Consider the following 26,592-nt stretch of genomic DNA (forward strand, 5'->3'; position numbering starts at 1 on the left):
TTTCTCCCATCGTGCGAGTGCCAGTGTCTCGCGCGCGACCCCTGGGTTTATCCCATCGTGCGAGCGCCAGCGTCTCGCGCGCGACCCCTTGGTTTTTCCCAGCGCGCTCCCTCTACCAAGGTGAGACCTTCTCCCACCGCACCAATGGGAAAAACCCCACCTCGAGCAGGAGAATTGTCCCGTCTTAGGGAGAGAAGAGCCCTCAGACTTCTTTGTTGGAGTTTCGTATCCCTCCTAGGAAGGAATCGAAGGAATCTAAGAGTTCCCCCAAGTAGAACCTTTGGGGACAGGAGATTTTGCTGCCAGTTCACCAGGAGGAGAGCAGTTTGATTCAGAGCACGCCTTCTGGCAAGTCCTGACTCTGATGAGGCATCTCGACAAGTTCAAGGACTCGGAGACCGCCCCTCGTGAAGGCAAGTATACGGTCCCGGACCAAGTCCATGGCACTCGGAAACCCTTTTAGGCCAGTGTGGCTCGGCCTTGGTCCCAAGGGGTGAAGAATGCCAGAGATAAGGTTGAGGGGCAGCTTTCCGAGCTCTCCTCCTCCAGCCGTTCCTCTGCTGGTAACAAGCTCCTCCCACCTCCTCGTATGCAGCAGATCATGGAGGAGCCTTGTTTAGCCCTCCCGCTCCACCTCTCCTTGGTAGAGCTTACCAGGGGAGTCTCTCTTGAGAGACACTCTGGCCGGCAGGTGTCATTCTCGGCAGCAGAGATCCTGAGTCAGGAGAAGGTCACAAAGTGTGCCATACAGGCCACTTGGTGGCTGGATGTCTGGCTAGGGTCTCTGGGCATCCTGTTGCGACCCGAGGATCTGTCCAAGGAGAGCACCAGGAAAGCCCTGGAGACTTTCCTCCTCTCGGGCACACGTACCATCGAGTTTCTGGCCCTCCAAGTTTCGAACTTATGGGCAAACTCGATCTTGAAACGACGAGATGCTGTGGCCGAGAGGTTCCACTCGAAGGTCCCAGCCGTGGATGCCTGCAGGCTCAGACACACTTCCATCCTAGGAAAGAGTCTGTTTGAGCCCAAAGGATGTGGAACAGGCAGCTGAGAGGTGGAGGAAATCGAACCACGATTCTCTTCTCCAAAGGGGTCTTACATCTAAGCCCTTCAAACCTCCAGCACCTCAACAACCTCGCCAATCCAAGACAATGAAACTGGCAGCGGCAGCAAAGACAAAGGTGTCCAAGCAGTAGCCCTTTCCTGTCAAAGACAAGAAGGGCAGAAAGTCCTCCAGGGGAGGCAAGAATCCTAAAGGGAGCGGCCGAGGTCGCAAGCGCTAGGATTGGCAATTCCCCTGCATGTCCACCAGTGGGGGGATGCCTGCAAAGTTGTGCATTCGGGTGGCAGCAACTCGTGTCCGATTCCTGGACGTTCTCCGTGATCAGTCAGGAATATCCCGTCCCGTTCATAACATCCCTTCCTCCCCTGAAAGCGAATGCAGTGTCGTTGAGCTCCTATGCCATGGGATCGGTAAAGGGGCTAGCCCTTCGGGAAGAAGTCGAGACCATGCTCAAGAAGGATGCTCTTCAGGAGGTCGTCGACGGCTCCCTAGGCTTCTTCAGTCGACTCTTTCTCGTAAAGAAGGCGTCTGGAGGCTGGAGACCAGTCATTGACCTCTCAGCTCTGTACAAGTTTCTCAAACAAACTCCGTTCAGCATGGAGACAGCAGACACGGTCAGACTTGCAGTGAGACCGCAAGACTTCATGTGTACACTGGATATGAAGGAAGTGTACTTCCAGATCCCAATCCATCCGTCTTCCAGGAAGTACTTAAGATTCAGCCTAGACAACAAGATCTACCAGTTCAAGGTGCTGTGTTTCGGTCTCTCCACAGCACCCCAGGTATTCACCAGTGTGTTCACCCTGATATCTTCGTGGGCACACAGGATCGGCATCCGTCCCCTCCTCTATCTGGACGACTGGCTGATCTTGGCAGACTCGGAGTCGACCCTTCTTCGACACCGAGACAAGCTTCTGGGACTTTGCCAAGATCTAGGGATCATGGTAAATTTTGAGAAGTCTTCTCTGCTTCCATCTCAACGACTGGTATATCTAGGCATGATATTGCACACCAATCTCCATAAAACCTTTCCTCAGACGACAGGATAGCAAGGCTGAGGAGGGTCGCAGATCCTTTCCTCAGACGAGGAGTGTCCCCAGCCCAATCGTGGTTAGGTCTCCTAGAGCACCTTTCCTCCTTGGCCCGTCTGGTTCCAAACGGCCTCCTCAGGATGAAATCCCTGCAATGGCGACTCAAGTCCCGGTGGAATCAAGGCCACGATTCCCCGGACATTCTGGCCACTATGGGTCCTGCAGAACGGACGGACCTTCAGTGGTGGGTGACAGACAGAAACCTTCAAAAGGGAGTGGACCTTCTCATCCTCCCCCCGGATTTGATGCTGTTTTCGGACGCTTCAAAGAAGGGTGGGGGGCCGCACATTCTGAACCACAGGATCTCAGGCCTATGGTCAGAATCAGGAAAGTGCCTCCACATAAATCTGCTAGAAGTGAAGGCCGTATATTTGGCACTTCAACAATTCCAACAGATCCTGGGAGGTCACTCCGTGGTGGTCATGAGCGAAAACACCACTTTAGTGGCTTACATCAACAAGCAGGGAAGTACCTTTTCACAACAGCTATCCCATCTTACAGTAGAGATACTGAGATGGTTCGAAGTCCTTTCGATTCCTCTATCGGCTTGCTTCATTCCAGGCAAGAGGAATGTGGTCACCGACAGTCTGAGCAGAGCATCACAGATAGTGAATACCGAGTGGTCTTTGGATCCTCTAGTAGCCAACAAAGTCCTGACTTTGTGAGGTTCCCCGACTGCGGACCTGTTCGCGACAGCCTTTAACTTCAAGCTTCCGCTGTACTGTTCCCCAGTCCCGGACCCCAAGGCACTCTGGCAAGATGCCTTCCAACAACGGTGGGACAACATCAACGTTTATGCCTTCCCACCGTTCTGTCTGATGAGAAGGGCGCTCAGCAAGACCATACTATCGGTCAACCTGTCAATGACCTTTATAGCTCCGCTATGGCATCATGCAGAGTGGTTCCCGTACCTTCTGCAGCTCCTGACGGAACTCCCGAGAGAACTTCCTCCACGACACGAGCTACTCAAGCAACCACACTGCAACATCTCCCACAAAGCCGTAGCATCGCTTCGGCTTCACGCCTGGAGACTATCCAGCATTTCCTCACAGAGAGAATCTTTTCGCAACAAGTTGCGGAAAGGATGTCTCGACACCTGTGAAAGTCATCTACAGGGATCTACCAGGCGAAGTGGAGAGTCTTCTGTAGTTGGTGTCGTGGAGGGGGTATCTCTCCTCTCGATGCCACTATTCCAGCAATAGCGGAGTTTCTTGTATTTTTGCGGGAGGAGATGCGCCTTTCGGTCTCGGCGGTGAAAGGCTATCGCTCAGCCTTAAGCCTGGCCTTCAGGCTGAAAGGAACGGACATTTCCTACTCGCTGGAACTTTCTCTACTCACACAAAGCTACGAGCTTACCTGCCCTCAGTCGGAAGTGAGACCTCCTCCATGGAACGTGGTTCGTGTCCTCAGGTCTCTTAAGAGACCTCCGTTCGAACCATTCATTGCTGAAGAGTTTTTGACTTTGCTTTGGGATCTGAGTGAGCAAATCATAGATAAGGCTACGAACAGATAAAGAAAGTCGGTTGGTCCTCCAGTTGGGACGTCTGGTCATGCTTTGGTTTCGTTAGTAATTAAGTCTGAGCAGCCTTTCACTAATGTGTCATACTACGGTAAGATATTTTTGGAATTCGAACAGACTGGAATAATATTTTGAGTGGAATTCGAACAGATTGGAATAACATTTTGTGTGATATTCATTTGAATTGAACCTAATTTTGTCAATGGAATTGAACATATTGCTCTCTTGAATGAAAAGCTGGTCAACATAATTGTTAGGCATATCCCTCTTAGTGTGTTTCAAAACCCAACGAAGCTCCTGTTCTTTCGGAAAGTAACATAATAGGATTTAACTGTTTCTTAAGAGTTTTTTGCCTTACCTGTAAAGGAATAGAATTTGACCATAAAAATCCCTCTGGTATAACACAGGTACACAATTGATTGGTCACGCTTAAATCTGCAATCTTACGGTGTACGCTTAACAGTTTCTCATTTGCTCTGTCATCAAATGACATTAAGGAGAATGAGATATTAGATCCTCCTCATAACTTAGTTTTAAAGCTAAACTGCACCGTGAAATGAAAAAATAATGGACTTTAATATCTATGGAAGTTAAGACATTGCTGGCATTTTACCAAATTCTTTTTATAAAGACAGCAGATTCCATTTCCCCGAAAGTAGTGTTATTCTTTTAGCATTTGGAGAAATGGCAATGTCATCTAATCTTATAATTAGTTAGACCAAAACTTTATTTATTATATTCTTTACTGACACAGTATTTCGGTTAGTTCTTTGTGTATGTTGCACAAGATTATTTTATAATTCTGACCATCCATCGCCTTGTTCTTCCTTAACAGTACAGTCAGGGAGTACTAGATATGCATACAGTTACAAATTGCTTGCCTTCTTCATCATAAGATTCAATACTTAGCTGTATTCTAGAAGTTTTATTCCAGCTGTGATCAGATCTAATTATTTTCTTTATCTGGTTCAAGAATTGGCGGAAATTTTTATTATTTTTATCTTGTTGCAAATGCCTTTGTTTGAATAGTATGTCATATTTACTGTGAACTAATCTATTTTTAATGTTACTGATCTAAATATTTCTATATTTTTTCTCATATGTAGTTTATTGGTTATCTTTCCATTACCTCAACATACTTGGCCGCTTTTCCTGTTGGAGCCCTTTACCTTGTAGCATCTTGCTTTTCTAGTCAAGATGGTAACTTGGATAGTAATAAGTTGTTATTGTCGTTTTCGGTTGCCTTCTAACCTAAAAACACTATGAATGAGGCAACAAAGTGTGTGTGTGACAGTCTTGAAGTGAAAAGCTTATAGCCCAGTATAAATAAATCAGCGAAAGGATGTAATTTTTTGGCTAATACCTACTGGTCTTTGGGCTTTATCAGATTGTAATTACTTAGTCAACATTATCCCAGAGATATCATGGAAGGAAAGGAGGGTTTGTTATATACCAATTTCCCTATTCTCCTCTTCAGCAATTTGCTTGTAAGAGAACCGTCCAGCCATCATACGTGCTCTCTAAACAAACCTTGAACTTGATTCGGTGATTAGACTTTCCAGGTGATTAAAAATAAAGACAATTACGAAATTATTTTTAATATTTAGGAAATTCGAAATGCAAGGCTTTTTAGTGATGGCCTTAATTGACCTCTTAAGACAAAATTTACTTTTAAAAAGTTATCTAGATTTAGACAGCGAAAGTCATTAATTACCGATTACTCTACAGAAACGTATATTACATATACCGTGAATTTTATGTACATTCATATTCTGAACAAATTGGTTTTCTAATATTAGTTGCGTGTCCGTGGTTATTCTAAAAAAATGTCATTATTTCTATAAACAGACAGCCAGTGTAGAATTTTATACAGAAACACTACAGCGACGGCGCATTGTCCACAGCTATTACTGCTTGGCCGAGATAAACATGTCTACACTCCATTGAACGATTTCATGATAGGGCAAGCCAACTTTACCAGTTGTAGTGGCAATAACCGATGTTTCTAACGTCGACTGCCTACCATGCTCTGTATGCAATTACCAATGGGAAGTTTTTCCGTAGCGAAGTGCAAAAATAACTTTTGTTTTCCTGGTAGCTGGAGAAATCAGAGAATCTGGTACCCTATTACAAGATTTCAATCTGAGCAGCATTCCATCCAGGACTTCCACTGTTGTTGAAACGGGTACTGCTGGTTTATGGGGTCATATTTCACGAAACTTTATATTCAAATTCTTAAAACGTTTATGGTTTTAAGGGTTGTCTTCCTGATGATGGCGTTGCAGCTGCATCTGTAGCCAGTTGGTGTTTATTCACGATAAAACAGGAAGTGCTGCAAATGACGTTTTAGTATTCCTACTGCTTAAATAAAAATTTCCTTGCATTGTAGGCTTCTACGATTCTCAGTTTTATCAATTGACAACACCCTGGGTGTGGTGATAACGATGTTTCGACAGGTGACTCGCTTAGATGGCTGATAACTACTAACCTGATTTAGCACCGTGGCTTCTACATTACACCTTCCTTCCCATCTTCCCTAAATGTTAAAACAGAAAACGAGATCTCTCTTACTGGGAGGTAGTTTTACTGAAATGGGTCGTTTCAGACAATTTAATGATACTAGTCATGTGAATGCATTCAGTTTATTAACCAATGTTCACACATGTATAAAACATATTTGCTACTTTTTAGAGTGTTGTTGATTGTTTTCAATTCAGACGATTTTTACCCGCAAAAACGAGAATTGTTGCTGAACTTCCAAGAACATTTTAACTGTTCTTACAATTGTCTCATCGTTTATCGCATTTGCCTTGAATATATTTGAAAGTGTTGCGATTTTGTCAAATGTCTAGAATATGATACTTTACTGCTTCATTTATAATTATATAAATAATGAATAGTTTCTCATTTCGTGGACTTCTGATGATTGTCCAACCAGTTTTGAATCCACGAATGTTCTCGTGAGATAACTGGAAAATCTCTCTCTCTCTCTCTCTCTCTCTCTCTCTCTCTCTCTCTCTCTCTCTCTCTCTCTCTCTCTCTCTCTTTTCAAATTTGAAGATGGTGAAAAATATTTGGAGAAACCCAGATTTGAAATATAGACAAATTTGTTGCAGAAATCTTATAACTTTAAAAGAAAATTACCGTTTTACATCCATATTAGCTACAGGTATAAGATTACGTAACTCCTTTACTGTAGTGAGGAGGATTGCTTCTTTTTTTAACATCATTAAAGGATTTTCTAAATCCCCAGTCCCTACTAAATAGGAAACTAATTGGCAATGTAATACATAGAACTGTTGGCAAATTATAACAAGGTAATTATGGAGAAAGTGAAGGATTGAGGGATTTTCTGAAGAAGGCGAAATGGCTCCATCAGTTTTTTTACATTAAATTGTCCAGGCAATTAAGGTTTTTCTTAATGTAATGCACACATTATTCAATTATGTTTATTCCATATTTTTAGAACTTTGCATAATCGGGATTAGGGAATGGTCATGTAGTTCATGAGTTATTTCTTTGTAAGATTGTCGTTGACTTTTTTTTTTTAAATATGCAATCCTGACGAGAAATTTATAGTAGTGTAATTATTTTTCTTCGAATTCCAGGTACTAAAGTGACAGTCCTTTAAGGAAAACTAAGTAGGAGTAATATAAAATATTTACCCTAACAATCAAAGGACTACATTGCTATTACATGAAGTTAAAAAAACCTAGTTTAGTTTGCACGTTAGAAAAAAATGGTAATCATAGAAATTCAAATGGTTTGGTTGATGGTCTTTTGTTTCTATGTCATAAGAAGAGTTGGAAGACGCAGACCTACGTAGGTGAGGACTATGAAGCGTGAAGTAGGAGATAATGAATGGAGAAGTATTGAATTAAAAGCTCAAGATAAAGACGACTGGCGAAATCTAACCGATGCCCTTTGCGTCCAAAGGCGTAGGACATCATGATGATGATAAGAGATTTATTCATATTTTGTTTGTATTCTGCTTTCAACCAAGGTAATATCACAGATTTACTGTATTTATTTTACAACTTATTTCCGAAGTAGATTTTTCATTTATTTTTCGTTATTTATATATTGTCATTTTGTAATGACAAGGCGAAGATATTTAAAAAAAAAAAAAAAAAGTGTAATTTGTATGCTGTATCAAACCAAAGCTTAATATAAATGTCTTAATAGGCTATATTACTCTACTGTTGCCGTGACTCGTGAAATATCTTTAAAAGGTGTTAATTTTGTGCTTATGACTTGCCATATCTCCGTTTACGTACAATTAAATTTACTGCCTGTCGGTGTCAGTGGTGCTATAAATTCTATTTCTAAACACGTACGTATCTTATCACTTCATTGGTTCCTTTGGTCTGAGGAAGACCATCTAAAATTGATATTGCCATATCCGTGGTCGGTTGGTTACAAGACACGATGTTAGAAAACTCTCTCTCTCTCTCTCTCTCTCTCTCTCTCTCTCTCTCTCTCTCTCTCTCTCTCTCTCTCTCTCTCTCTCTCTCTCTCTCTCCTTGGTGTTTTTTCAGCCAGTCTTTTATCCAGAAGAGAGAGCAAGTTGATTGCATTTTTAATAAAATCCTGAGGTGCATTATTGCTAGCTTTCAGCTTGTCTTTTATTGGTACAAATTATACTGTATGTACTAGAAGTTTAATTTGCAAGTATTTTTTATTCTAATTCTCCACTATATGTATTGAAGCATTCAGAGCGTGGCATTAAATTTCCGCCTTATTAAATATGTGTGTATTTTCTAGGACCTGGCCAGGGTGCTCTGAACTTCCCTAAGCTCTGACGACGAAGAGGAATTGGAATTGGAAATAGCAGATTGAAGTGTCTCCAGAAGAGAGAGTAAGTTTACTGCATTTTTGATACAGAATCTTGTGGCACATTATTATCGGATAGCAGTGACCATATGACTTTAATTATTTTGTTTTTCTTTTTGTAAGATGTAAATGGATTTTCACCCCGTATTTAGGTAGTCACATCAGACCATTGTAGGTATTACATATAGGTGTTTTTTGGTGTTCGTTTGGCCCCTAGCTTCAGTTGCACCTTGCCTCTGTTTCCGCTACCTTTCTTCTTCCTGTCCAACCTCTTCCAACTTATCGCCCGGTGGCACTTATACGCTGAATGGCCTCCCGACTACAACGCTTGCTTGTTTAGTTCAAAATCATAAGATTCACTAGAATTCAATGCAGTAAATTGAAGTTTTTTGCAAGCATACTCACTTCATGATTTTTTTTTTTTTTTGCAAGCATACTCTCTTCGTAAACTCTGGTGAATTATGTCTACTGTTCTTTAAAAAGATATTTTTTATTTATACTGTTCTTTGATGAAAGATATCTTTTTAAATATTTGAATTCTAGCTTCACAAAACATGGGTAAGGAATTAATATCTTTCTTTGAGGCCTCAATTCCCTAGGCTTCGTATCCTAATTCGATCAGGTCTCTGAAATCGTATTTCCTAGACTTTTGCTTTTCCAAAATCACGTTTTTTTTTATGCAACTGAAGTAAAAATCGATTAGGATAAAATCACAGAAGTTAGACAGCAACAGGTACTCAAATATGTAGCAAGCTTATTTAAAAGTTGTGAAAAGTTAGGTTATGGTCTCATTTTATGTTCGGCTTTGATTGAATACTCTTCCCATAACTATTTTATGTACCATTGGAAAAAGTTTTCCAAGGTTATAGAACAAGATTAGGTAGAGTATGTTGATGATTGGTGGCTACTTTTTTATTTAGAGCTCACCGATTTACAGTTTTTTTTTCTTGTTTTTGAGATGTCTGTAAAATTTGGTTGAACTTATAGAATACCAATTTTTTTTTTTATTAATTTTATCTAGTACCTGTTAATTATAGTTTTAATCCTATGGTAGTCCATTGTTTCCTTTGTTTTCATTCTAGTTCCAGTTGTTGTTACAAAATTGTAATTGTTCGGTCTCTATGTCACATTATTAGAAATATAATCCCTTGTTCATAGAATATTTTTCTAAAGATTTTATTCACCGGCAGGTTATTTTCTTCCTTGCTGTCTACCCCCTTCTAACTTACACTAATTAGTGTAATGCGGGGTTTTCAACACCACCCAAGCACCGGGTTATATAGCCCAACTCAATAAATCCATTTTTATTATGATCTTATTACATAATTTCTCTGGTATCTTGTGGGTAATACTGAAGTTTTCTCCATGCAAGTTATTGGAATAGGGTTGAGTAAGGTCGGAATTTCAGTTTGCCCAATCATTAGGATTTTAAATGTTTAACTAAGGGTTATGGGACTTCTTAATTTATTAAATGGTCTTTGTACAGTTTTAAAATATCTAACCATTTTGGGCTAAACCAATGTTAAATTTACATCTAGTCCTGTTTTTAAGAAATCGTTCATTATCTGAGGTGGTAATCTTTTTACCGCTCTTGTTAAAATTTTACCCCTGGGGAATCACTAATATAGATATGTCAACAACTTACTTATATTTATTCAAACTTTTTTTTTTCGTAATTAATTGGAGTGGATGTTTTATACAAAAGATAAGACTTTAATGTTATTTTTTGGAGGAAATTTTTTTTGTTTTGTTAGTTTACTGGGTAAGATAGTTTTTTTCTTTAGTTACCCATTTGAATTGGATTTCGCTGAACTTTACTAGACCATATCGATATTTTTATCACTATTATGAAAAACATTACCATCAATTTTTATATTGATTTACAGTAAACTACAGTGATATTTGAAGAAGATTGTGAGTGACTAACAATATTGTATCTTAATGCCATTCATATTGCTACAATTTCTCATTCGATAATTAATAGCTGTCCAAATTTTTCATATCTATTCATTAACTATCTTATGTCATAATGCAGCCCAGCTACACTAATTTATTTTTGTCTAACTCATACAGTTGAGAAACTGTTTTCTAACGTGTATTATATTCAAATAGCCAGCAACTCCCAAAGAAATTTAAGACATTGTTTTAAAAGCAGTAGAAAATGTACAAGTAGAAAAAATTGGCTTATATTTTTAATAATTCATAAACTTTTCCAGATTTAAAGGAGTTGGCGATACACTTACCAGCTTATTACAATGGTTTTTAAGATTATAAGGCTTAAAAGCCTCGCTGTGGTCATCAAAATGCAATAAGTATGGAAGGGAAAAGGTTTAAGAAAATTGCCAGGTAAAGTTTTAATATCTTTTTCACTAGGTTTTAAAAGTTTTCGTATAATTAAATTAGTCCTAAAAAAAATAGAAATGTTTTGTGAAACATTCCAATAAGTGCGGACAACATTTTGCTCTCAACTGTTTTATATTCTTTTCGTTCCAGTATTTATCGTTCTTTTTAATTTACCAATTATATAATTCTTTTTTATTTTTTCGTTTCCTATTTCTCAATTTGTGTTACGTTAACTACTACTAACTTCTTTCTTCTGCTCTAGATATTGCCGCTTTAAATCTACACTGTTAGCTGTTGTATTTTTTTCCTTTTGATGCACCTGTTTTTAACAATGCTCTTGCCATCGTGGTAATATCTCTGGCTACTATAATCCATTGTATATTTCTCTTCCTAGTTTCTCTTCCCTTCACTCTTATTCATAATCTTAGATATCTGCTATCTTTTTCCTTACACCTGTTATATATATCCCTCTGGTTATTTGAATGCTAACGGTCATTGCCCTTTATAATTCCATTCTTCATCTTTGCTATTCCCTGGTGTAGGATATCTAGATGCTAACAGTCAATTGCCTGCCTTTTATAATTCCATTCTTCATCTTTTCTGTTTCCTGGTGTAGAATATTCAAATAACTCCTGTTACAATTTCACAATTAACCGATTTATTCAATGTACATATTACTTTCTTGTCGCTGCCTAATTGCCCTTCTGGTTGCGGCCTCATTGATCTTCCGATAGTTGTCTCACTCCCGTTCTGGTCTCTGCCTCATTGGCCATTTGGTCGCAGCTTCGTTGTCCTCATTGCTCTTCTGGTCACCGATACACTGCCCTCATTTCTCCCTTCTGGTCGCTGCCTTACTGCCCTTCTGGTCGCTACTTCATTGCCCTTCTGGTCGCTACTTCATTGCCCTACTGGTCGCTACTTCATTGCCCTCATTGCTCTTTGGGTCGCTGTCTCGTTGCCCTTATGGTCTGTGTTTCATTGCCCTCATTGGCCCTCTGGTCGCTGCTTCATTGCCCTCATTGCCTTTCTGGTCGCTGCTTCATTATCTTCATTGCCCTTCTGGTTGCTGTCTCATTGGCCTCATTGCCCTTCTGGTCGCTGCTTCATTGACCTTATTGGCCTTCTAGTAGCTGCTTCATTGCCTTCTGGTCACTGTTTAATTGCCATCATTGCCCTCCCTTTTGCTCGATGCTTCATTGACCTCTGTTCACTGCTTCATTACCCTAATTGTCCTTCTGGCCTCTGCTTCCTTGCCCTTATTCCTTTCTGGCCTCTGCTTCATTGCCCTTCTGGTCGCGGCTTAATTGCCCTCATTTTCCTTTAGGTCACTGCTTCATTGCCCCTTCTAGGTGCTGCTTCATTGCCCTCATTGCCTTTCTGGTTGCTGCTTTATTGCTATTCTGGTATTGGCTTCATTGTCCTCATTGTCCATTTAGTGGCTGCTTCATTGCCTCTCAGGTCTCAGCTTCATTGCCCTCATTACCCTTCTGGTTGCTGCTTCATTGCCCTTCTGGTTGCTGCCTCATTGCCCATCTGGTCACCGCTTCATTGCCCTTCAGGTCTCGGCTTTATTGCTCTCATTACCCCTCTGGTTGCTGCTTCATTGCCCTCATTGCTCTTCTGGTCGCTGCTTCATTGCCCCCCTGGATGCTGCTTCATTGACCTTCTTGGTGCTGCTTCATTGCCCTCAATGCCCTCTAAGAAGGTGCTGCCTCATTGCCCTCCAGGTTGCAGCTTCCTTGCTCTCCAGATTGCTGCTTCATTGTCTTTCTTGTTGCTGCTTTATGGTAACTCTGATATTGGCTTCATTGCCCTTCTGGCATTGGCTTCATTTTCCTCATCACCCCTCTGGTTTCTGCTTCATTGCCCTCATTGCTCTTCTGATCGCAGCTTCATTGACCTCATTGCCCTTCTGCTCATTGGTTCATTGCCATCTTTACCCTCCATTGCCTTTCTGGTTGCTTCTTTATTGCCATTCTGGTATTGTCTTCATTGCCCTCTTTGCCCCTCTGGTTGCTGCTTCTTTGCCCTCATTGCCCTTCAGGTCTCTGCCTCATTACCCTTCTGGTTGCTGCTTCATTGCCCTTCTGATTGCTGCTTCATTGGCCTCATTGCTATTCTGGTCGCGTTTCATTGCCCTTCTGGTAGCTGCTTCATTGCCTTCTGTTCACTGCTTCATTGACCCAATTGTCCTTTTGGCCTCTGTTTCAATGCCCTTATAGTCCTTCTGGTGTGCTTCATTATCCTCATTGCCTTTCTGGTTGCTGCTTCATTGCCCTCATTGCCTATCTGGTTGCTGCTTCATTGCCATTATTGGCATCATTGCCCCTCTGGTTGCTGATTCATAGCCTTCATTGCCCTTCAGGTCTCGGCTTCATTGGCCTCATTACCCCTGTAGTTGCTGCTTCATTGCCCTCATTGGCCTTCTGGTCACTGCTTCATTGCCACTCAGGGTTCTGCTTCATTGCCCTCATTGCCCTCCACGTTTCTGCTTTCTTTCCTTGCTCTTCAGGTTTCTGCTCCATTGCCTTCTGGTTGTTGCTTCATTGCCCTTATTGCCCTTCTGGTTGCTGCATCATTGTCCTCATTGCTCTTCTGGTCGCTGCTTCATTGCCCTCCTTGTCCTTCTGGTCATTGCTTCACTGACCTCATTGGCCTTCTGGTACCTGCTTCATTGCCCTCTGTTCACTGCTTCATTGCCCTAATTGTTCTCATGGCCTCGGGTTCATTGCCCTTCTGGTGTCGCCTTCATTGCTCTCCAGGTCGCTGCTTCATTGCCCTCATTACATTTCTGATTGCTGTTTAATTGCCATTCTGGTATTGGGTTCATTACCCTCACTGCCCTTCAGGTCTCTGCTTCATTGGCCTTATTACCCTTCAGGTTGCTGCTTTATTGCCCTTCTGGTCGCTGCTTCATTGCCATCCAGGTTGTTGCTTCATTGCCCTCATTGCCTTTTTGGTTGAAGTTTTATTGCAATTCTGGTATTGGCTTCATTGCCCTCATTGCCTTGCCCTCATTGCCTTTCTGGTTTTTGCTTCATTGCCATTCTGGTATGGCATCATTGCCCCTCTGGTTGCTGATTCATTGTCCTTGAGGTTGCTGCTTCATTGCCCTCATTGCCATTCTGGTTGCTGCATCATTCCCCTTCTGGGTGCTGCTACATTGCCCCTCAATGCCCTTCAGGTCTCTGCTTCATTGCCCTGATTGCTCTTCTGGTCGCTGCTTCATTGCCCTCATTGCTACTCTGGTCATTGCTTTATTGCCTCATTGCCCTTCTGGTCATTGCTTCATTAACCTCATTGCTCTTCTGGTCGCTGCTTCATTGCCCTTCTGGTCATTGCTTCATTAACCTCATTGCCCTTCTGGTAGCTGCTTCATTGCCCTCTGTTCGCTGCTTCATTGCCCTAATTGTCCTTCTGGCCTCTGCTTCATTGCCCTCATTGCCATGCAGGTCGCTGCTTCATTGCCTTTCGGGTCGCTGCTTAATTGTCATTCTGGTATTGGGTTCATTGCCCACATTTTCGTTCTGGTCACTGTTTTATTGCCCTCGTTAGCCTTCTATTCACTGCTTTATTGCCGTTCTGGTTGCTGCTTCATTGCCCTTCAGGTCACTGGTTCATTGCCCTCATTGCCCTCCAGGACACTGCTCTATTGCCCTCATTGCCTTTCTGGTTGCTGCTTTAATGCTATTCTGGCACTGGCTTCATTGTTATTGCGCATTTGGTGGCTGTTTCATTGCCGTCATTGTCCTTCAGGTCTCGGCTTCATTGCCTTCTTTACCCTTCTGGTTCCTGCTTCATTGCCCTTCTGGTCGCTGCTTTATTACCCTTCTGGTTGCTGCTTCATTGCCCCTCGGGGTGCCGCTTCATTTCATTCATTCCTCTCCAGGTTGCTGATTTATTGCCTTTCAGGTTGCTGCTTCATTGCTGTCATTGGCCTTCTGGTTGCTGCTTCATTGCACTTCTAGTCTGTGCTTAATTGCCCTTCTTGTCGGTGCTTCATTGCCCTCATTGCCCCTCTGGTTGCTGCTTCATTGCCCTCATTGCCCCTCTGATCTCGGCTTCATTGCCCTCATTGCCCCTCTGGTCTTGGCTTCATTGCCCTCATTACCTCTCTGGTCTCAGCTTCAATGCTCTTCTGGTCGCTGCTTCATTGCCCTTCTGGTTGCTGCTTCATTGCCCTCATTGTTTCTGCTTCCTTGCATTGATTGCTCTTCTGGTCGCTGCTTCATTGCCCTTCTGTTCATTGCTTCATTACCCGAAGTGTCCTTTGTGCTTTATTGCCCCTAAGGTTGCTGATTCAAAGCCCTACAGGTTAGTGGTTCATTGTCATTCTGGTATTGCCCTCATTGGCCTTCAGGTCTCTGCTTCGGCTTCATTGCCCTCACTACACCTCTCGTTGCTGCTTCATTGCCCTCATTGCCCTTCTGGTTTCTGGTTTATTGCCCTCTATGCTCTTCTGGTCCCTGCTTCATTGCCCCTATGGGTGCTGCTTCATTACTCCTCTGGGTGCTGCTTCCTTGCTCTCCAGGTCGCTGCTCCATTGCCTTTCTGGTCATTGCTTCATTGACCTCATTGCCCTTCTGGTCATAACTTCATTGACCTCATTGCCCTTCTGGTACCTGCTTCATTGCCCTAGTTGTCCTTCTGGCCTCTGCTTTATTGCCCTCATTACCCTCCAGGTCATTGCTTCATTGCCCTCATTGCCTTTCTGGTTGCTGCTTCATTACCATTCTGGTATGGGCCTCATTGCACTCATGGCCCCTCTGGTGGCTGATTCATTGTCCTCATTGCCCTTCAGGTCTCGGCTTCATTGCACTCACTACCCTTCTGGTTGGTGCTTCATTACCCTCATTGCATTTCTGGTCGCTGTTTTATTGCCCTTCTGGTTGCTGCTTCCTTGCTCTCTAGGTCGCTACTCCATAGCCTTTCTGTTTGCTGCTGCTTTGCCCTTCTGGCATTGGCTTCTTTGCCCTCATTGCCTTGCAGGTCTCTGCTTCATTATCCTCATTACCCTTCTGGTTGCTGCTTCATTGCCCTTCTGGTAGCTGCTTCATTGACCTCATTGCCCTTCTGCATTGACCTTATTGTCCTCCAAGTCATTCTGGTACTTCAATGCCCTTTTTGTAACTCTGTTTGCTGCTTCTTTGCCCTCATGTCTCATGATGTCTCAGCTTCATTATCCTCTTTCCCTTCTGGTCACTGTTTTATTGCCCTCGTTAGCCTTCTAGTCACTGCTTCATTGCCGTTCTGGTTGCTGCTTCATTGCCCTTCAGGTCACTGGTTCATTGCCCTCATTGCGCTCCAGGACACTGCTCTATTGCCCTCATTGCCTTTCTGGTTGCTGCTTTATTGCTATTCTGGCACTGGCTTCATTGTCATTGCGCATTTGGTGGCTGTTTCATTGCCGTCATTGTCCTTCAGGTCTCGGCTTCATTGCCTTCATTACCCTTCTGGTTCCTGCTTCATTGCCCTTCTGGTCGCTGCTTTATTGCCCTTCTGGTTGCTGCTTCATTGCCCCTCGGGGTGCCGCTTCATTTCATTCATTCCCCTCCAGGTTGCTGATTTATTGCCTTTCAGGTTGCTGCTTCATTGCTGTCATTGGCCTTCTGGTTGGTGTTTCATTGCCCTTCTGGTCTGTGCTTAATTGCCCTTCTTGTCGGTGCTTCATTGCCCTCATTGCCCCTCTGGTTGCTGCTTCATTGCCCTCATTGCCTCTCTGGTCTCGGCTTCATTGCTCTCATTACCCCTCTGGTCTCGGCTTCATTGCTCTTCTGATCGCTGCTTCATTGCCCTTCTGGTTGCTGCTTCATTGCCCTCATTGTTCCTGCTTCCTTGCACTGATTGCTCTTCAGGTCGCTGCTTCATCGCCCTTTTGTTCATTTCTTCATTACCCGAAGTGTCCTTTGTGCTTTATTGCCCCTAAGGTTGCTGATTCAAAGCCCTACAGGTTAGTGCTTCATTGTCATTCTGGTATTGCCCTCATTGGACTTCAGGTCTCTGCTTCAGCTTCATTGCCCTCATTACACCTCTCGTTGCCGCTTCATTGCCCTCATTGCCCTTCTGGTTTCTGGTTCATTGCCCTCTTTGCTCTTCTGGTCCCTGCTTCATTGCCCCTATGGGTGCTGCTTCATTACTCCTCTGGGTGCTGCTTCCTTGCTCTCCAGGTCGCTGCTCCATTGCTTTTCTGGTCATTGCTTCATTGACCTCATTGCCCTTCTGGTCATAACTTCATTGACCTCATTGCCCTTCTGGTACCTGCTTCATTGCCCTAGTTGTCCTTCTGGCCTCTGCTTTATTGCCCTCATTACCCTCCAGGTCATTGCTTCATTGCCCTCATTGCCTTTATGGTCGCTGTTTTATTGCCCTTCTGGTTGCTGCTTCCTTGCTCTCTAGGTCGCTACTCCATTGCCTTTCTGTTTGCTGCTGCTTTGCCCTTCTGGCATTGGCTTCTTTGCCCTCATTGCCTTGCAGGTCTCTGCTTCATTATCCTCATCACCCTTCTGGTTGCTGCTTTATTGCCCTTCTGGTTGCTGCTTCATTGACCTCATTGCCCTTCTGCATTGACCTTATTGTCCTCCAAGTCATTCTGGTACTTCAATGCCCTTTTTGTAACTCTGTTTGCTGCTTCTTTGCCCTCATGTCTCTTCATGTCTCAGCTTCATTATCCTCTTGCCTTTCTGGTCACTGCTTCATTACCCTCATTTCCCTTGTAGTTGCTGCTTCATTGCCCCTCAGGTTGCTGCTCCATTGCCCCACTGATCGCTGCTTCATTGGCTGCTTCATTGCTTTCCAGGTTGCTGCTTTATTGCCCTCAATGCCTTTCTGGTTGCTGCTTCATTGCCCTCCAGGTTGCTGCTTTGTTGCCCTCAATGCCTTTCTGGTTGCTGCTTCATTGCCATTCGGGTAATAATTTCATTGCCCTCATTGCCCCTCTGGTTGCTGCTTCATTGCCATCATTGCCTTTCAGGTCTCAGCTTCATTGCCCTCCTTACCCCTCTGGTTGCTGCTTTATTGGCTTCATTGCCCTCATGGATGCTGCTTCATTGCCCTCATTGCTCTTCTGGTCACTGCTTCATTGCCCTCATTGCCCTTCTGGTCACCGCTTCATTGACCTCATTTCCCTTCTGATAGCTTCTTCATTGACCTCATCGCCCTTCTAGGCGCCGCTTCATTTCCATCATTGGCCTTCTGGGGCATTCTGGGCACTGCTTCATTATCGGCATCGCCGTTCTGGGCTCTTCTTCATTGGCGGCATTGCTCTTCTGGTTGCTGTTTCATTGCCCTTCTGGGTGCTGCTTCATTGCCCTTATTGCCCTTCTAAGCACTGCTTTATTGCCAGCATTGCCCTTCTAGTCGTTGCTTCGTTGCCGGCATTTCTTCTGGTCACTGCTTCATTGCTCTTCCTTGGCACAGCTTCATTGCCCTCCTTGGCCTTCTGGGCACTGCCTCAATGTCCTTGTGGGCACTGCTTCATTGCCCTCTTTGCCCTTCCAAGTGCTGCTTCCTTGTCCTCTTTGCCCTACTGGGTGCTGCTTCATTTTTGACATTGCCCTTTTTGGCGCTTCCTCATTAACGGGATTGCCCTTTTGTAGGCTTCTTCAATGCCCTTCTGGCCGCTGGTTCATTGCCCTCCTTTGTGCCGCTTCATTGTCCTCCTTGACGCTGCTTCATTGCCCTCTTTGCCCTTCTGGGCACTTTATTGCCTGCATTGCCCTTCTGGGCACTGCTTTATTGCCCTCATTGCCCTACTGAGTGCTGCTTCATTGCCAGGATTGCCCTTCTCGGCACTGCTTCATTGCCTCAATGGCAGGATTGCCCTTCTGGGTGCTGCTTCATTGCCTGCATTGCCCTTCTGGACGCTGCTTCATTGCCCTTTTGGGCGGTGCTTCATTGCCATTTTGGGCGCTGCTTCATTGCCATTTTGGGTGCGGCTTCATTAACGTCATTGCCCTTCTGGGTTGCTGCTTCAACGCTGGTGTTATTCTTCTGGTCACTGCCTCATTGCCCCTTTGGGAACTGCTTCATTGACCTCATTGCCCTTTTGGGTGCTGCTTCATTGCACTCGTGGCCCTTGTGGGCACTGCTTCATTGACCTCCTTGTCGCTGCTTCATTGCCCTCATTGCCCTTATGGGCACTGCTTCTTTTCCCTCATTACCCTTCTAAGCACTGCTTCATTAGCCTCATTTCCCTTTGGGCACTGCATCATTGCCTTCATTGCCCTTCTGGGTGCCGGTGCGTTTCCCTCCTTGCCCTTCTAAGCGCTGGTACATAGCCCTTCTTGGCAATGCTTCATTGTCCTCTTTGCCCTTCTGGTTGCTGCTTCATTGCCCTCATTGCTCTTCTGGTCAGTGCTTCATTGCCCTCATTGCTCTCTGGTCAGTGCTTCATTGCCCTTATTTCCCGTTTGGTCGTTGCTTCATTGACCTTCTGGTTGCTGCTTTATTGCCCCCCTGGATGCTGCTTTATTGCCCTCATTGCCCTCCAGGTTGCCGCTTCCTTGCTCTCCAGGTTGCTGCTCCATCGCCATGCCTGGTTGCTGCTTCATTGCCATTCTGGTATTGGCTTCATTGCCCTTTTGCAATTGGCTTCATTGCCCTTCTTGCATTTGCTTCATTGCCCTCATTATCCTTCAAGTTGCTGCTTCATTACCCTCATTGCTCTTCTGGTCGCTGCTTCATTGCCCTCATTGCCCTTCTGGTCATTGCCTCATTGGCCTTATGGTCATTTCTTCATTGCCCTTTGTCCACTGCTTCATTGCCCTAATTGTACTTCTGGCGTCTGCTTCATTACCTTTCTGGTGTCTGCTTCATTGCCCTTATTGCCTTTCTGGTTGCTGCCTAATTGCCATTCTGGTAACAGCTTCATTGCCCTCCTTGCCCCTCTGATTGCTGCTTCTTTGCCCTCATTGCCCTTCAGGTCTCTGCTTCAATGGCCTCATTACCCTTCCGGTGGCTGCTTCATTACCCTCATTGCCCTTTTGATCTCAGCTTCATTGCTTTTTCCCTTCTAATTACTGCATCATTGCCCCTCAGGTTGCAGTTCCATTGGCTGCTTCATTACCCTCCAGGTTACTGCTTCATTGACCTCATTGCCTTTCTGGTTGCACCTTTATTGCCATTCTGGTATCAGCTTCCTTGGCCTCCTTGCTCTCCTTGCCCCTCTGGTCACTGCTTCATTGCCCTCATTGCCCTTCTGGTCACCGCTTCATTGACCTCATTTCCCTTCTGATAGCTTCTTCATTGACCTCATCTCCCTTCTAGGCGCTGCTTCATTGCCATCATTTGCCTTCTGGGCACTGCTTCATTACCGGCATCGCCGTTCATGGCGCTTCTTCATTGCCAGCATTGCTCTTCTGGTTGCTGTTTCATTGCCCCTCTGGGCACTGTTTCATTGCCCTTCTAGGCACTGCTTTATTGCCAGCATTGCCCTTCTAGTCGTTGCTTCATTGCCGGCATTTCTTTTGGTCACTGCTTCATTGCTCTTATGTGGCTGTTTCATTGCCCTCCTTGGCACAGCTTCCTTGCCCTCCTTGGCCTTCTGGGCACTGCCTCATTGTCCTTGTGGGCACTGCTTCATTGCCCTCTTTGCCCTTCCAAGTACTGCTTCCTTGTCCTCTTTGCCCTACTGGGTGCTGCTTCATTTTTGACATTGCCCTTTTTGGTGCTTCTTCATTAACGGCATTGCCCTTTTGTAGGCTTCTTCAATGCCCTTCTGGGCGCTGGTTCATTGCCCTCCTTTGCCCCCGCTTCATTGTCCTCCTCGACGCTGCTTCATTGCCCTCATTGCCCTTCTGGGCAATTTATTGCCTGCATTGCCCTTCTGGGCACTGCTTTATTGCCCTCATTGCCCTACTGAGTGCTGCTTCATTGCCAGGATTGCCCTTTTGGTTACTGCTTCATTGCCTCAATGGCAGGATTGCCCTTCTGGGCACTGCTTCATTGCCTCAATGGCAGGTTTGCCATGGGCACTGCTTCATTGCCTCAATGGTAGGATTGCCCTTCTGGACGCTGCTTCATTGCCCTTCTGGACGCTGCTTCATTGCCATTTTGGGCGCTGCTTCATTGCCATTTTGGGTGCGGCTTCATTAACGTCATTGCCCTTCTGGGTTGCTGCTTCATCGCTGGTGTTATTCTTCTGGTCACTGCCTCATTACCCCATTGGGAACTGCTTCATTGACCTCATTGCCCTTTTGGGTGCTGCTTCATTGCACTCGTGGCCCTTGTGGGCACTGCTTCATTGACCTCCTTGTCGCTGCTTCATTGCCCTCATTGCCCTTATGGGCACTGCTTCTTTGCCCTCATTGCCATTCTAAGCACTGCTTCATTAGCCTCATTTCCCTTTTGGCACTGAATCATTGCCTTCATTGCCCTTCTGGGTGCTGGTACATTGCCCTCCTTGCCCTTCTAAGCGCTGGTACATTGCTCTTCTGGTCAGTGCTTCATTGCCCTTATTTCCCTTTTGGTCGTTGCTTCATTGGCCTTCTGGTTGCTGCTATATTGCCCCCCTGGATGCTGCTTTATGGCCCTCATTGCCCTCCAGGTTGCTGCTTCCTTGCTCTCCAGGTTGCTGCTCCATCGCCAAGCCTTGTTGCTGCTTCATTGCCATTTTGGTATTGGCTTTATTGCCCTTTTGCAATAGGCTTCATCGCCCTTCTGGCATTGGCTTCATTGCTCTCATTGCCCTTCAGGTTGCTGCTTCATTACCCTCATTGCTCTTCTGGTCGCTGCTTCATTGCCCTCATTGCCCTTCTGGTCATTGCCTCATTGGCCTTATGGTCATTTCTTCATTGCCCTTTGTTCACTGCTTCATTGCCCTTTGTCCACTGCTTCATTGCCCTAATTGTACTTCTGGCGTCTGCTTCAATACCTTTCTGGTGTCTGCTTCATTGCCCTTATTGCCTTTCTGGTTGCGGCTTTTTTGCCCTCATTGCCCTTCAGGTCTCTGCTTCAATGGCCTCATTACCCTTCCGGTGGCTGCTTCATTGCCCTCATTGCCCTTTTGATCTCAGCTTCATTGCTCTTTCCCTTCTAATTACTGCTTCATAGCCCCTCAGGTTGCAGTTCCATTGGCTGCTTCATTGCCCTCCAGGTTACTGCTTCATTGACCTCATTGCCTTTCTGGTTGCACCTTTATTGCCATTCTGGTATCAGCTTCATTGCCCTCCTTGCTCCTCTGGTCACTGCTTCATTGCCCTTCTGGTCACCGCTTCATTGACCTCATTTCCCTTCTGATAGCTTCTTCATTGACCTCATTGCCCTTTTAGGCGCTGCTTCATTGCCATCATTGGCCTTCTGGGGCATTCTGGGCACTGCTTCATTACCGGCATCGCCGTTCATGGCGCTTCTTCATTGCCAGCATTGCTCTTCTGGTTTCTGTTTCATTACCCTTCTGGGCACTGTTTCATTGCCCTCATTGCCCTTCTAGGCACTGCTTTATTGCCAGCATTGCCCTTCTAGTCGTTGCTTCATTGCCGGCATTTCTTCTGGTCACTGCTTCATTGGTCTTCCTTGGCACAGCTTCATTGCCCTCCTTGGTCTTCTGGGCACTGCCTCATTGTCCTTGTGGGCACTGCTTCATTGCCCCCTTTGCCCTTCTAAGTGCTGCTTCCTTGTCCTCTTTGTCCTACTGGGTGCTGCTTCATTTTTGACATTGCCCTTTTTGGCGCTTCTTCATTAACGGGATTGCCCTTTTGTAGGCTTCTTCAATGCCCTTCTGGGCGCTGGTTCATTGCCCTCCTTTGCGCCGCTTCATTGTCCTCCTTGACGCTGCTTCATTGCCTTCATTGCCCTTCTGGGCACTTTATTGCCTGCATTGCCCTTCTGGGCACTACTTTATTGCCCTCATTGCCCTACTGAGCACTGCTTCATTGCCAGGATTGCCCTTATGGGCACTGCTTCATTGCCTCGATGGCAGGATTGCCCTTCTGGGCACTGCTTCATTGCCTCAATGGCAGGATTGCCCTTCTTGACGCTGCTTCATAGCCCTTTTGGAAGCTGCTTCATAACCATAATGGGCGCTGCTTCATTGACATTTTGGGCGCTGCTCCATCAACGTCATTGCCCTTCTGGGTTGCTGCTTCATCGATGGTGTTATTCTTCTGGTCACTGCCTCATTGCCCCCATGGGAGCTGCTTCATTGACCTCATTGCCCTTTTGGGTGCTGCTTCATTGCACTCGTGGCCCTTATGGGCACTGCTTCTTTGCCCTCATTGCCCTTCTAAGCACTGCTTCATTGGCCTCATTTCCCTTCTGGCACTGCATCATTGCCTTCATTGCCCTTCTGGGTGCTGATACAATGCCCTCCTTGCCCTTCTAAGTGCTGGTACATTGCCCTACTTGGCAATGCTTCATTGTCCTCTTTGCCCTTCTGGTCAGTGCTTCATTGCCCTCATTGCTCTTCTGGTCAGTGCTTCATGGCCCTCATTGCTCTTCTGGTCAGTGCTTAATTGCCCTCATTTCCCTTTTGGTCGTTGCTTCATTGGCCTTCTGGTTGCTGCTTTGTTGCCCTCCTAGATGCTGCTTTATTGTCCTCATTGCCCTCCAGGTTGCTGCTTCCTTGCTTGCCAGGTTGCTGCTTCATTGCCATTCTGGTATTGGCTTCATTTCCCTTCGGCAATTGGCTTCATTGGCCTTCTGGCATTGGCTTCATTGCCCTCATTGCCCTCCAGGTTGCTGCTTCATTACCCTCATTGATTTTCTGGTCGCTGCTTCATTGCCCTTCTGGTCATTGCCTCATTGGCTTTATGGTCATTTATTCTTTGCCCTTTGTTCACTGCTTCATTGCCCTTTGTCCACTGCTTCATTGCCCTAATTGTACTTCTGGCGTCTGCTTCATTACCTTTCTGGTATCAGCTTCATTGCCCTCCTTGCCCCTCTGGTTGCTGCTTCTTTGCCCTCATTGCCCTTCAGGTCTCTGCTTTATTGGCCTCATTACCGTTCCGGTGGCTGCTTTATTGCCCTCATTGCCCTTTTGATCTCAGCTTCATTGCTCTTTCCCTTCTAATTACTGCTTCATTGCCCCTCAGGTTGCTGTTTCATTGACTGCTTCATTGCCCTCTAGGTTACTGCTTCATTGACCTTATTGCCTTTTTGGTTGTACCTTTATTGCCATTCTGGTATCAGCTTCCTTGCCCTCCTTGCCCCTCTGGTTACTGCTTCATTGCCTTTATTGCCCTTCTGGTCACCGCTTCATTGACCTCATTCCTCTTCTGATAGCTTTTTCATTGACCTCATCGCCCTTCTAGGCGCTGCTTCATTGCCATCATTGGCCTTCTGGGGCATTCTGGGCACTGCTTCATTACCGGCATCGCCGTTTTGGGCGCTTCTTCATTGCCGGCATTGCTCTTCTGGTTGCTGTTTCATTGCCCTCCTAGGCACTGCTTTATTGCCAGCATTGCCCTTCTAGTCGTTGCTTCATTGCCGGCATTTCTTCTGGTCACTGCTTCATCGCTCTTATTTGGCTGCTTCATTGCCCTCCTTGGCCTTCTGGGAACTGCCTCATTGTCCTTGTGGGCACTGCTTCATTGTCCTCTTTGCCCTTCCAAGTGCTGCTTCCTTGTCCTCTTTACCCTACTGGGTGCTGCTTCATTTTTGACATTGCCCTTTTTGGCGCTTCTTCATTAAAGGCATTGCCCTTTTGTAAGCTTCTTCAATGCCCATCTGGGCGCTGGTTTATTGCCCTCCTTTGCGCCGCTTCATTGTCCTCCTTGACGCTGCTTCATTTCCCTCATTGCCCTTCTGGTCACTTTATTGCCTGCATTGCCCTTCTGGGCACTGCTTTATTGCCCTCATTGCCCTACTGAGCGTTGCTTCATTGCCAGGATTGCCCTTTTGGTTACTGCTTCATTGCCTCAATGGCAGGATTGCCCTTCTGGACGCTGCTTCATTGCCATTATGGGCGCTGCATCATTGCCATTTTGGGCGCTGCTTCATAGCCATTTTGGGTGCTGTTTCATTAACGTCATTGCCCTTCTGGGTTGCTGCTTCATCACTGGTGTTATTCTTCTGGTCACTGCTTCATTGCCCCCATGGGAGCTGCCTCATTGACCTCATTGCCCTTTTGGGTGCTGCTTCATTTCACTCGTGGCCCTTGTGGGCACGGGTTCATTGACCTCCTTGTCGCTGCTTCGTTGCCCTTGTGGGCACTGCTTCTTTGCCCTCATTGCCCTTCTAAGCATCGCTTCATTGGCCTTATTTCCCTTCTGGCACTGCATCATTGCCCTTATTGCCCTTCTGGGTGCTGCTACATTGCCCTTCTAAGCGCTGGTACATTTCCCTACTTGGCAATGCTTCATTGTCCTCTTTGTCCTCCTGGTTTCTGCTTCAGTGCCCTCATTGCTCTTCTGGTCAGTGCTTCATTGCCCTCATTGCTCTTTTGGTCAGTGCTTCATTGCCCTCATTTCCTTTTTGGTCGTTGCTTCATTGGCCTTCTGGTTGCTGCTTTCTTGCCCTCCTGCATGCTGCTTTATTGCCCTCATTGCCCTCCAGGTTGCTGCTTCCTTGCTCTCCAGGTTGCTGCTCCATCGTTATGCTTGGTTGCTGCTTCATTGCCATTCTGGTATTGGCTTCATTGCCCTTCTGCAATTGGCTTCATTGCCCTTCTGGCATTGGCTTAATTGCCCTCATTGCCCTTCAGGTTGCTGCTTCATTACCCTCATTGCTCTTCTGGTCGCTGCTTCATTGCCCTCATTGCCCTTCTGGTCATTGCCTCATTGGCCTTATGGTCATTTCTTCATTGCCCTTTGTTCACTGCTTCATTGCCCTAATTGTACTTCTGGCGTCTGCTTCATTACCTTTCTGGTGTCTGCTTCATTGCCCTTATTGCCTTTCTGGTTGCTGCTTAATTGTCATTCTGGTATCAGCTTCATTGCCCTCCTTGCCCCTCTGGTTGCTGCTTCTTTGCCCTCATTGCCTTTCAGGTCTCTGCTTCATTGGCCTCATTACCGTTCCGGTGGCTGCTTTATTGCCCTCATTGCCCTTTTGATCTCGGCTTCATTGCTCTTTCCCTTCTAATTACTGCTTCATTGCCCCTCAGGTTGCTGTTTCATTGGCTGCTTCATTGCCCTCCAGGTTACTGCTTCATTGACCTCATTGCCTTTCTGGTTGCACCTTTATTGCCATTCTGGTATCAGCTTCATTGCCCTCCGTGCCCCTCTGGTCACTGCTTCATTGCCCTCATTGCCCTTCTGATAGCTTCTTCATTGACCTCATCGCCCTTCTAGGCGCTGCTTCATTGCCTATCCCAAGTCTCCTTGTTGATGCTGGAGAGTTACCTCTAGACCTTTACCGAATGTCTTCCATTCTTCGGTATTGGTTTAGATTGCAAAGACTCCCTAACTCTCTAGCCTTTCAGACTGCAAGCCTTGTAAGACACGCATCATACTTTGAGTTGCACCCAAAATCACCTCAACCTTATGGCTTTCGGGTGAAACGATTATTAAATAGTCTGGATATAATTGGAAATAAGGTACTTCCATTCAAAGTATCATCAACGCCTCCATGGAAGTTACCAGAGATATCTTTTTGTAAATATTTTATTGGAGATAAGAAGAATATGTCAGACCTAGAAGCCAGGTCTCTTTTTAATGAACATGTTAAAGAACATAGAGGATCAACTTTTATCTATACTGATGGCTCCAAATCTGATGCTGACGTTGGATTTGGAGTACATAGTAATGGTTTTAATTGTAGAGGTGCACTTCCTCTGACCGCTTCCATATTTACTGCCGAACTGTATGGCA

General features: G+C 45.3%; 1 long non-coding RNA gene across 2 annotated transcripts in view; it reads left to right on the top strand.

Moving 5' to 3' along the window:
* The window catches only part of LOC137643547 (uncharacterized), a 120,835-nt gene that overhangs the window by 18,571 nt on the left and 75,672 nt on the right, over window positions 1-26,592 (top strand). For both annotated transcript variants that reach the window (XR_011045004.1, XR_011045003.1), the window contains exons 2-3: window positions 8,438-8,531; window positions 10,723-10,852. This is a non-coding gene — a long non-coding RNA (uncharacterized lncRNA). The remainder of the gene's footprint in view (window positions 1-8,437; window positions 8,532-10,722; window positions 10,853-26,592) is intronic.

The sequence above is a fragment of the Palaemon carinicauda genome, chromosome 7 (assembly GCF_036898095.1).
Source record: "Palaemon carinicauda isolate YSFRI2023 chromosome 7, ASM3689809v2, whole genome shotgun sequence".
Taxonomy (NCBI): Eukaryota; Metazoa; Arthropoda; class Malacostraca; order Decapoda; family Palaemonidae; genus Palaemon; species Palaemon carinicauda.